The following is a 12,622-nucleotide window of genomic DNA, read 5'->3' as shown; positions in this document are numbered from 1 at the left end:
CATGGAAAATTATGCAAATTAGGCGATGACGTCATTTATCAACTTCTAGCCACTTTTTGGAACCAATAGCTACTTTCCTTGCTGAGGAGTTGGCAACACTGCTCATGGCCACGGACACAGCAGAACCGCTGCTGAAAACAATTCTAGGGGAAACACTGGGCTCTCTATCCCTATTTAGAGGTGTCAAATGTCATTTTTTGGTAAGAAAACCCACGCGGCATGTACTCTGCAGCATTGCCTAGTGTTTGGTGAGAAGTTTGTCATCAGGCCCATAATCACTTCTACAGTAGTCCCCTTGAAAATAAGCTGGATAGCCAATAGCCTGACTTGATGTCTGTAAACTTCTTTTTTATTCCAGTAGTTGGCTAGATTGAAAGACAGATGATGGACAGTATGCTAATTTTTAATGACCTGACTTTTATTTGTTCTTCATATCCAAGAAAGACCAAGACACATATTCAAGACAGTGTTATGCTTTCACAGGTCCATAAGAGGTCAGACTGGCACTACAGTCTGAGAATAGGATGAAGATGACTTGTGTATGAATCTTGTTCCTCATTCATATAGTATAAAAACATAAATATAAATCTGTACAAGAGGTTGTTCACAATGATAAAACAAATGTAGACATGAAGATTTGCCTTCTTATTTACTCCATAAAAAAGAATGTTATCCTGATATTGTTAATACAAAGCAAACTGAAAAGAACAATAACTTTTACTACATTTCCTTACAAGTGACAATTATTATTGTTATTATTTTTACAATAAATTAATAATTATTAAAAAGCTTTATTATTTTGGGACTCTTCTGACACACACACACACACACAATAACTTGGTGACCCCTTCTTATTTTTTCCCCCAGGTTTATGATGAAACAAATTGTATTGTTTAGTTTTCAATGTTCTCATTGAAATAAATGTAAACCAAGATTAAATAAACAAAACAAAAACAAACAAACAACACAAGCAGCATGTCCTTCTAAGCATATTTTATTCCCACAGCATGCAATATTTCCACAAAGGTTTGATGTGTTGGAGAATTAGGCCAGCAGATGGCAGTGTGACGTTGCTGATCACATTGCCTTCATTCAAATCCAGCTAACAAGTTTATAGGAAATATAACCCACTGGGGCCTCTGTCCTCAAGACTTTAAGAAAGCGGTAAATATGTAGTTTGGAACTTCCCAAGGAATATTTACTGTAATTTGTCCGATTTTTAATAAGGAAAATCACAGTGACATTTGCAGTTCAAGGTCTTTCTTTTCATTCTTAATAAATCAAATAAAGAATTAATTGGAATCAACATCCATTTGGTAACACAGGTTTCTTTCATATACAATGTAAATGAGAAATGTATTTGAGTATCTATTTTACTCATTAATCTGAAGTTTAGAACCACTTAGAGGGACCATCTGTTAAGTGAATGTAACTTAGTACATTCACTTAGAAAGTAATCTAATACTTTCTAAATTAATATACTTTGAGTATAATTTTGAGCTCAGTGTGCTTAATTTAGGTATTTCAATGTCATCTTACTTTCCCTGTTGGGATGATCTAAAGAATGAGTTCCTTGCTGCTTCTCAAAGTCCAGGATAGGACAGGTCCTTGTGGGTCCTACAGAAGTAAGCTAAGACTCCTTCCAGTCTTTGAGCCTCCACAAGATCTTCAACCTCAGTCTACAGTTGGGCCGAGTGCCGGCACTGTGAAAGATTTCCTTTTGTTGTGCTGGTACCAAAAATAAAATGTCCAGCTGGACTTAATGACTACAGACCAGTAGCCCTCACTTCTCACATCATGAAGACATTGGAGCGGCTGATTCTACGCCTACTGAGAGCTGAAGTCAAAGACAAACTCGACCCCCTGCAGTTTGCATACAAACAACACATGGGAGTGAACGATGCTGTCCTCTACATGCTTCACCGTGCCCTTGCTCATCTGGAGGAAACTGGTGCTTATGTGAGAATCATGTTCTTTGATTTTTCAAGCGCATTCAACACCATCCAACCCAACATACTCAAAAACAAGCTCACAGAAATGGGAGTGGATCTTTCCTTCATCTCCTGGATCACAGATTACCTGACAGGAAGACCACAGTATGTCAGGTTGGGGAACTGTGTTTCTGGGACATTAATGAGCAGCACAGGGGCTCCACAAGGCACTGTTCTGGCTCCACTCCTGTTCACACTGTACAGGGGCTCCACAAGGGTCTGTTCTGGCTCCATTCCTGTTCACACTGTACACAGGGGCTCCACAAGGCACTGTTCTGGCTCCACTCCTGTTCACACTGTACACAGGGGACTGCCACATCCAGAAGTACTCCGACGACACTGCTATTGTGGCGTGTATCAGGAATGGACAGGAATCTGAATATCTGGATCTGATAAAATCCTTCAGTGACTGAAGACAAGAACTATCTCCTACTGAACACCTCAAAGACTAAGGAAATGATCAGAGATTTCCGCAGACTCAATTCCCCCTTCAGCCAGTGAATACCTGTGGGGTGGACATGGGGGTGGTGCCAAGTTCTAAATATCTAGGTGTATACCTGGATAATAAGTTGGACTGGTCCCTAAACACAGACGCTCTCTACAAAAAGGGGCAGAACCGCGTCTTTTTCTTCTTTAAGCTCAGATCTCTGGACATCTGTAGTAAGATGCTGCAGATGTTTTATCAGTCTGTGGTGGTAGTGTGTTGTTTTATGCTGCAGTCTGCTGGGGAGGCAGCATCAGACACAGAGATGATCAGACTGGTCTAAAGAGCTGGTTCTGTGGTTGGAGCCAGGTTGGACACACTGGAGGAGGTGGTGGAGAGATGACCTGTCAACATGTTGGAGGTCATCCTGAAATACCCAGATCATCAGCTACACAAAACCTTTATGGACCAAAAAAACAGCAATGGACGGCTCCTCTCTCTGTGTTGCAGGACGGAGAGATTCAATAGATCCTTCTCTCCTATTATTATTATTATTAGGGACCGAGCACTAACGGTGCGAGGACCCTATTGAAATTGGTCCGTTTATTAGGGCCCGAGCAGGCAACGACCTGCGAGGTCCCTATTGTATTTCGAATGTTTATTTATTATTAGGGCCCGAGCAGGCAATGACCTGCGAGGTCCCTATTGTATTTCGAATGTTTCTTTATTAGGGCCCGAGCAGGCAACGACCTGCGAGGTCCCTATTGTATTTCGAATGTTTATTTATTATTAGGGACCGAGCACTAACGGTGCGTCCAGACATGTGCATCACTTTAAAGTGTCCTCTGGAAACACTTCTGTTGTGTTGTGGTCTATCTGCAGCACTTTTTATGGGCACCCATCTAATCATTATTGATAAAAAAACAAAAGTGTCATATAGTAGCACACCTCTCCTCTCCTCTCCTCCTCCCCACATGGGCTGTGGGTCTGAAAAAAACAAACTTAATTGGTACAAAAAAATCAAATGTCTATCTTAGAGAGCTAAGGATAAAGTTCAGTAAAACTAACTTGGACATGGTATGAAATCTAAACAGTAAGATGAATGAGCAAGAAACAAAACTTCTCGCTGCCGCACCATCTAAAGGTGGAAAAGAGTCAGTGAGTCTTTCAATAAGGTGTGAATTTAATTAGATGAAGGGTGAACTGAGGAGCCAAACAATGATGAGGAAAGGAAGTGAGGAAAGTAGAAAATAGAGATCTTTACAGCTGGAAGGACTACGATGTAAAGCCAAACCGTAGTTAAAGGCTGTGGGATGAGATGAGCTTCAGGTCGGACATCGGACTTGTCTTTGACTATAACTTTATCTGTCTCGGTGGATGCAGGTCAATTCTCCTGGCCGAAGGGATCTAGGTATCATCACAATGGAGTTCAACTACGGATCCGGTTTGTCCTTTTGTTCCTATTTGTGTCATGTTTGAAGTAATGGTAGGTATGATTTATTGAAGTGTTTCCAGAAATGATTTGACAGTCATTAACTGAGGAGTGATGGCAGCAGTGACAGCTTCAGCACCACTAACAGTGTGTCTGTGTGTACTTCTTGCAAAGCGGCATAGACTAAGGCTACGGTCAGACTGCAGCCTGAAGTGACCCAAATCCTATTTTTTCGCCCCTATGCGACCTGCATCTGATCTTTTAATGACAGTCTGAACGACACAGATCCGATTTTTTCAAATGCGATTCCAGGCCACTTGGATATGTGGTCCTAACACCGATACATATCTGATCTTTTGACATGCGACTCCAGTCTGAACAGCCAGGTCGCATTCATCATACATAGTCTTACTGCTCGCGGCCATGTTTTCCGCTACTTCCGTAAACACTGAGCACGCCCGCTGCGTGTGACGTCGTCGTGTCCTCCAATGCGCATGCAGGACACTTTTGGTACGTTTAAAGTTCACACTGGAGATCACATACAAGACGCATTTAATTGGAAATGTGAACGACCTTGCAAAAAAATCGGATTCCACAAAAAAATCCGAATTGAGCATTAAGCCCTGCTGTCTGAACGTAGCCAACTGAAAAAAATGATTCTGACCCTTAGTAAATGTTACATATATTATTTAAGCATATTTTAATAGAAATGATGTGTTATTTAACTCCACTTATAAAATACATGTAATTTCAACATATATTGTCAGAATTATGACAATCTTATTTTATTTCATCCAAATTTCAAAATGTTTTGTCAGTTTGGACTGTTGATTCCATCCCTATGATTCTGGTTGACAGAATCTGAGCAGTGTGTTTCTGTTGTTTGTATCATATTAAAATTGGTGGTCTACACATCTTGTGGTTCTCTGTCATGTATGATAGCTAAAAAATATTTAATTAGAATCAACTCAATAATAAAAGGTATAATTTAAACATTTTAATTGATTTGAAAGAGTACAGTATATTTAAAAAACATGCACAATTTATTTAAGTTCATTTAAAGTGGATTTAATAGGATTTACTAAGAACATTTGAGTAAAATGAACTCAAAATAATTGAGAAAGAATTACATAATATATATTTTTTTAAATCCACTTAAAATGTATAAGTCCAGTCAACATAATTAAAATATCTAGATTCAGATAAAATTATTTTGTGCAACCACTTGTCATAATAAAATTATGTTCATTCAACAAAACTTTTTTTGAGTGTATAAGAACAATGGTGTTCAGCACACAGCTGCAAGGAATTTAGGGATTTGAGCATATACAATCCATTGTATCTCTGAAAGACTGTTGTTGACACCATTGTTAGGCCTGCTTGTACCGTGCCTCATGTTGATTCTCAAATTTCTGACCCATAATGCACTGTACCAGATTGGTATACATACAGGTTTTGGAGCAACATATGCTGCCGTCCAGACATGGTCTTTACCTGCTGATTTCACTGAGACACATCCTGCATGCATTCCACAACCCGGCTTCAAAAGAAAAGAGTGATCAGCTCTCAACCAGAAACCAGAAGGGAGATAAGTGGAGTCATGGTGTTTACTCAGCTTATTGTTTGGAAAGCCAAACAACCAGACATCCCATGACTAAATGTATTATTGAAAACAACCAATATCTAAAAACACATATCAAGAGCCAATATATCTTGACTTGTTTAGAAAGATTTCAACGTGACAAAAAGTCGTAGACTATTTCTAATTTTTGTGATGTTTTTTGGTTTGTGTAGTATGGGATTCATGCAAGAAAAATATAAGTTATTGCCTACATGAACTGATATGTTTTTGTAACTTGGATCCTGGATTAATAGTGTTTAGTTTGATAAATGTCCGTACTGAATAAATTGAGATATTGCCAGAAATATTATTATAAGTCAAGACAATGTAATTTACATAGCACCAAATCACAATTCATGTTATTCAGACATTCAGGGCTGTGAGGTTTGTCCTGTTTGTCCTGTGAGCTGCCTTACCTTGCTGTCTAATCAGCAAAGTTGCTCAACCAATTATATTTGGTACAATGGTGATTGAAATCCCCCTCCCCCCTACTGACAAAAACCGCCCACTAAAAAAACACACTCAGAAGAAATTTTGTGAGAGAGCAGAGAAAAGTTTTGCGAGCGGACTCGCATGCGCATGCAATTCGTGTTTTCCTCCTCTCAGGCTACAGTATTGCTCTAGGGAGCAGAGATGCAGGATACAAAATATTGCGAGTGATTCGAAAGTGCTCGAAAAAAAATATGCACGTGCGGATGTTTGATTTGCGATCACGCTGCTCTCATCACGAGTGCGTGACTTATGTTAGTGTTGTTATCCCATAGTTTAGACGGTGTCCCTACTTTTATGGAATCAGGGTTGTACACATTTTACCCGTACTAACCTTAAAGAAAAAGGCATATGTGTCATTCTAAGAATAAGAACAACATTATGTGATCCTTAGAATGACGCTACTTTGAGTGACTCTATTACAGACAAGCAGACAGAGGGAGGATGGGCCACATACAGCTGTTCCACCAACATCAACCTAACTCTTCTGCTGCTGGTTCACAGTTGGTTCAGATTGCAAACCGCCTCAGAAGCCGTTTGTTTTCCCACAGGCTCAAGAGCCACATCATTACGTTACTGTGTAATAATGGAAAATGGACCTGCACTTATAAAGCGATTTTCTACTTCTTTACTCACGTAGAATAGAGATGGACAGGAGGTGAATGTTGTGGCCTTTGTGTGACTGCAGCCTGAACTGCTGTTTAACTTTAACATGTTGCTGGTTGAGATGATTTGTTTTGTAGGCGTCATTAATGATGAGATAAGTTGACATAGTAAAGCCAACGTCCACAGATTTTATTTGTTTACGCACATCCTGGTGTGTGTGTGTGTGTGTGTGTGTGTTTCAACCACATCATTATATTCTGTTTTCAGAATGATTAACTTGTCCAATCTGAGTTTCAGTGACAAGAGAAGACGAGCAGTCCTCCATAAGTGGGCTTTCATTGGTCTCCATGCTTCTGGCTTTCCATTCATTTCATCACAAAGAACCCCATTCACACGCATATGTGGAGATTTGGGGATGAGAATACTGTGATGACTTGGATCAGTTACATTACAAGCTTTTTCATGGCACTCACTCAGTTTCAGCTCACATGCCAACTTACTCCAGGACGACCACTTGTTGATAGCAAGAATATAATATCAATTGATGCTTTACTAGATCTAACACAAATCTGTCGAGCTACTGTAAAGGAGAATTATGCCTGCTCAACTTACTGGCTTCCTCAGCACTTTGGACCACAGCTCACAGTTTGTATCAATGAATTGAACTGGCTCAATTGTTATTACATCATCTACAAAAGTATGGAACATTAGTCATAGCAGGAAGCTGTATATGGGCACACACGCACACACACACACACAAACACACACACACACACACACGTGGCAGAAAGCTAGCATGCCAGTCTGACAGTGGGGAGCTGTTTGGGCTTCAGGCTCTCTGACAGGAGGCTGAGGCCGAGAGATGGATCTCTTCTGTTCTGTTCTGGTGATCAGTGAACAAGCTGCTGATGCTCTCTTACGTCATGTCTGATCTTTCCTCTCCTGACTCCCGATGATGCCCTTTGACCCCCTCCCAGTCAGCTTTGTGACAACCTTTGTGACTGTGACTAGGAATTGACCTGCCAACTCGATTATCTATCAAGTTAAAGAAGGATTAATCGATGAATCGCTCCATGCATGCATGGGCAAAATAAATTATATATGCAAAAGCCTGTTTTGATAATGGATGCTTTTATTTTGAAAGGACGAAAAGGGCTTGATCCTGTCAATCGTCAAGTGCAATGTTTTGTGTTTTAGGCATGAGGTGAGTTTTCAGAGTAATCTGCATATTTAAATGGGTAAAGTGTTTAAATAAGTTTTGGATAAAATGAAATCTAGTAATTCATGCTAGCAAGATCTGATACAGTAAGCTAGTTACTCTTGTATTTCTGTGTGTTTTATAACTTTCAGTTTGCAAACTGCAGCTTTATCCAACTGTGATTCTCAGCTCGTTGGCTGATTGATGAACGGCCACAGATCTGAACGCTCGGTGCGTTTCACTTCAGTGATACTGATAAACAGTCAGAGATAAAATTAAAACTGAAAGATACACAGATCAAAATCACAAATTCTTTACAACCAATAACCATTATCATCAATTAATTATTCCCATTTCTAGTGACGACATCTGAGAAACTCAATCGATGCTCAAAAAAAAACCACAACAACATTAAACAAACAAATATAGAGAGTTTTAATTGCATTATGTTTAAACATTTAGTTGACCAGGGTCCAGGTCTTTTTCCATTGTATAACCTGTCTGAAATAATGTAAACCAACTAATATAATCTTAATAATCCCCATCCAGCTGATTTGGTCCTTTGAACATAGGTTTTATTTGTTGGATGAAGTTGTCTAGTCTTGAATTTGAAGGAAAGACAACATAACTAGAGTGTCTAAATCATGAAGAGCAGTCATGTGTTTGGCTGAGGGCAGAATGAACTTTAGACTTCACATTTTATGACAAATGTTCAGCAAAAAGAGTCGAGGGATTAATCCAACTGTATAAAATATCTGTTGCTAATGCAATAATATCATTTAAATAAAAAATCTCCAAATTACCACAATGTGTGCAGTACAGTTAACACCGTTAACTGTATCCCAAACAATATGAGGGATTGACCCGTTTTAAGTAATGATGATGATGATGATGATGATGATGATGACTATACTTTTTTGTCAGATCTAGTCTGAAATGATCCTTGCATCACTGCAGCTACATGTGCAGCATTAACAAAGTCTTAAATGACATACATGTAACATAACATAACATAACAGTCACTTAATACAATGTATGATGGTTTTTATTTTATAACCTTTTTATCCTGAAAATGTAATTTTGGACTACACCAACACATTTAGGGGACTTCTCTGTAATCCTGTTACTCTCATCTGAAAAGAGAGTTAATGTTTGAGGTTAAAGGTCATGGTTTTTATTCACTCAACTGTGAATAAACTGGAATAGTTATTGATACATTTTACTTTTGAAAAAATGAAAAATCATGGTTTGTTTGCTTTAAAGCTCCTTATTTTTCTGTGTTAGCTGTTAGCCTCTGGTCTCTACTTTGTAACCCTATGAAAAGTGAGTTATAGTAAGCTGCAATGTTATAATTATTAGTATTACTATTTTATTTTACTATTTTATTATTGTGTAAAAGTGAATCCCTGCTCCATAATTGGTGCAGAATAATTTAGCCATAAAGTTGAGCCATTAATTCATATAATACAAACATTGTACCAAAAGTACCAAACGGATCTCGTGCAGACTGGAGATGTTATTCAGCCGCTCAGCATCATCATGCTATCTGCTTTTACTCCTGTGAAAAATTGCTCAATGAATAGACACTTCAGACAGCTATTTAGCAAACGAAATGCATCTTGCATGGTGGATCTGTGCTGCTTGATCAACAAAATGGCGACATTGATCCCGGAGGTGGCTCTCAGCCTCATGAAGGTCCCATGCTCTGCTGCTCTGTGAGCCCGGCTTGTTCTTGCTGTAATCGCCTGTGAAAAAACAAGTTAGCGATGCTTTCGACAGAGCCGTAACACGCCAGAAACAGTAAAAAATACCCGACCATAAGAAATTAGATATGTTTCCAGAGCCAACTTTAACTTTTTGAAATCTTTGACTTTATTTTTGTATTTCTCATTAGGCACAGTCTGACTGATTTGTATCTTTTCTATTCAGCAATGCTGAATAACAGTTTTCTCACAAATGGAACAATGAAATGGGGTCTAAACGATTTAATTGCTGATTTGAGTACAGACCGCGTGGAACATGTTTACTTTTCACCTCCAGTTACCTTCACCAGTCATAATCTGAGTGTAACCAGCAGAATGATGTATGTTCATGTTGCTGAGGCCTCTAGGGCCCAGTAGGATGCTATCTGTGGGGCTGCAGTGACCCACATAAAGACATTACAGGAGAACTCTGATCAGTTAGAGTTTGAATTTAGATGTCAGCCACAGATCCGTCTGGGTTTGGCACACTGCTGAGGAACTCTGAAACCCACAGCCCTGCAAACAGTTTATACGCCATGTCTCTGTATCGAATGGCCACTCATAATCTCAATTACTAAGGTTTGGTTATGGTGGCCAAAACAGTCAGTGTCCCCCCACAACTGGAAAAGGATGTTGAAATTGTATGGAAATAATTCCTTTAATTTGAAATTGGATTAGCGTTTAAGCTAATATTTGGGTTTCACTTGTTTAGTGAGACCTCCATGCTTTCTGATGAGAGACAGATCAGCCAGTTTAGCAGCACAATACTGTCTGAGTATGGACCATCCTGTCAACTACATCACGATTAATGGATACAAGGAGAGAGACGAGACATAAAAGAAGACAAGAATAAAGAGGTTCAGGCCCGACTCATTTCTGTGGAGGACATGTTTATTGGAACTCTCTGGACCTTGACTTGTGAAAGGTTACTTTGTCAAAATCAAATCTGCATTGTGTCAGTTTTGCACAAACATATTACAGAACTGGCCTTTCCCAAGTTTTGAAATACAGAGTATGAACCAGTGCTGTTAGGTCTGTCTAAATATACAGCAGAATAGATGTTTTCTGTTTTAAAGAACATGCACAGATTCACGTCCCAAATGGATTTGACAGAAAAACGGGTAAAGGTCACATTTATTTATTGTTTTTAGGAATCATTTTTCAAAGGAAGTGAGAGTCATGTTGTTTGGAGCAGGCAGGCCTGACTTCTGCTGTTTGGTGAACTGGGGCATTGTGGGGCATCAGGCGCATCACTTTTCATGGCTTGGTCACCAAGATCGATTAAGTGAAACCAATTGACACACTGCGTGTTAAATGGGGGCTTCTACTTTCATGTAGCTCACACAGACTCTTTTCTTCTTGGCATTCGTGAAGACACATCTGATGTAACTGATTAATACAAAAACAAGCAACCAGCTTATCACATGATATGGAGGCTGCAGTACAGTAACGTCAACGGAGGATAAGCAGGAAAGATAGAACACTACTATCACTGACAGTGGGAATCTCCATGGAGGGCTGTACTTCAGGTAGCTGGTACATGTCACAGTAACATCCACATGGCTGGACCAAAGGTTTCCCAGGACACTGCACAAAGCATCACACTGTCAGCCAGGCTCAAGGCAGGACTCAGACTCAGAGCAGGTGTACATAAGGTCTCTTTCTAAAGGAAGCAACAAGAGAAATCCTCAACAGAGTGAAAACCAAAGAGCTCCAAAAACTCCTGAAGCTGAGCTGAGATATCTAATAAAATAAAAGTCGCTCCAAAAGGAGGAAAAGGCACTGGAACCCTATCTACACTCATCAACAAACTAACAAATCCTAATCTAAGAAAATAGGGAATTCTATCTAACCTGACAAGGGGAAAACTAACAAAAGAAATCTTTAACAAACAAAAGGCGCTCCAAAAGGTAGGAACCAAACCTGATAGGGAAAAATAAAGAATCTACAAAACGCTCTGTAAAACCTGGAGAAGGGACTAAAAAAAATAATAACAGAAAACAAAATCACTCCAACAAAACACACTGGCACAATAAAATGACACACACTGCCTCTTCCCATGATGCACCCTGGTGCCATCTCTTCCCAGGCACACCTGGCTGTCCACATGATGTCAGTTCTGATGTTCACATGTCCTTAGGAGTCACTTTCTGTGGATGGAGGGTTAGCATGGAGCAGTAGCTGGGCAGCCCCATACTCAGCTGTGATGCACTGTGTGTTGACACCTTCTCAGCAGTTTGTTCAGCAGCAGCTCTTCAGCAGGATCACACAACATGGCATGGTGTTTACTCCACACACACATCGATGAGACTGGGGCACCCATGACCCTGTGGCTGGTTCACCAGTTGTCATTCCTCAGGCCACTCTGCTAACCAGTGCAGACTGGGAACAGCCAGCACCTGACACATCAACTACCAGGACAAAATGTTCACTATCCCACCCACTGACAGGTAATAGTCAGTGTTAATCACTTCACCTGTCATGATTATATTGTAATGGCTGCCCCACCCTGGCTCCTCCAGCAGGACTATGAAATCGGCATGCAAATGACAACAGATTTGCCCGTCAGCCTGCTGTTCAACAATGGCTAAACAAACTGCTGGGAGGAGTCAGAAAAAATTAAACAACGCACAAAATTGAATTGTCAAGGTGGAGGGAGAAAAGTGTTTTTTGGTGGCGTCAGCTCCAGGATCAGTAACAAGTGAAAAAGGCTGGAGTGTCCCAATGACTGTGGTCTGACAACAAGGAGCTTTCAGATAAGTTATAAATGAATATAATACATGATTAAATTCTATGACACAATTCCTCCAGGACAACTTCTTGAGTTTTAACCCTGCATGTTAATTAAGAAATGCTTCACTGTGACAGGCAGGTTGTGGCTGCCATGGGTGGGCCAACCAGAGCTGCTGCCAGAGGAAAACAGTGTGGGGCAGCGTGGTAACAGGCCAAACATTGTTGCCTTAATTGATCATCACCTATGGTATCAATTATACATCACGCCTGACATTTTGGGCCATTGGCCCGACCACAGTGTTTCCTTCCCCAAGGAGACGGAGGTTTGTGCGTCATGGATCTCTGATGTGCTTTTGCTGGGACATCCAGCTGGAAACTGCAACAAA

At 40.1% G+C, this 12,622-nt stretch overlaps 1 protein-coding gene across 1 annotated transcript in view; it reads right to left on the bottom strand.

Annotated features, from left to right (window-relative positions):
- asxl1 (ASXL transcriptional regulator 1) overlaps positions 1-12,622 on the bottom strand; it is a 138,765-nt gene that overhangs the window by 71,084 nt on the left and 55,059 nt on the right. The gene's annotated exons all lie outside the window — the stretch shown is intronic.

Source organism: Centropristis striata, chromosome 5 (genome assembly GCF_030273125.1).
Source record: "Centropristis striata isolate RG_2023a ecotype Rhode Island chromosome 5, C.striata_1.0, whole genome shotgun sequence".
NCBI lineage: Eukaryota > Metazoa > Chordata > Actinopteri > Perciformes > Serranidae > Centropristis > Centropristis striata.
Note: the sequence above shows the minus strand (reverse complement) of the source record. Positions and strands in the feature narration are given on the sequence as shown.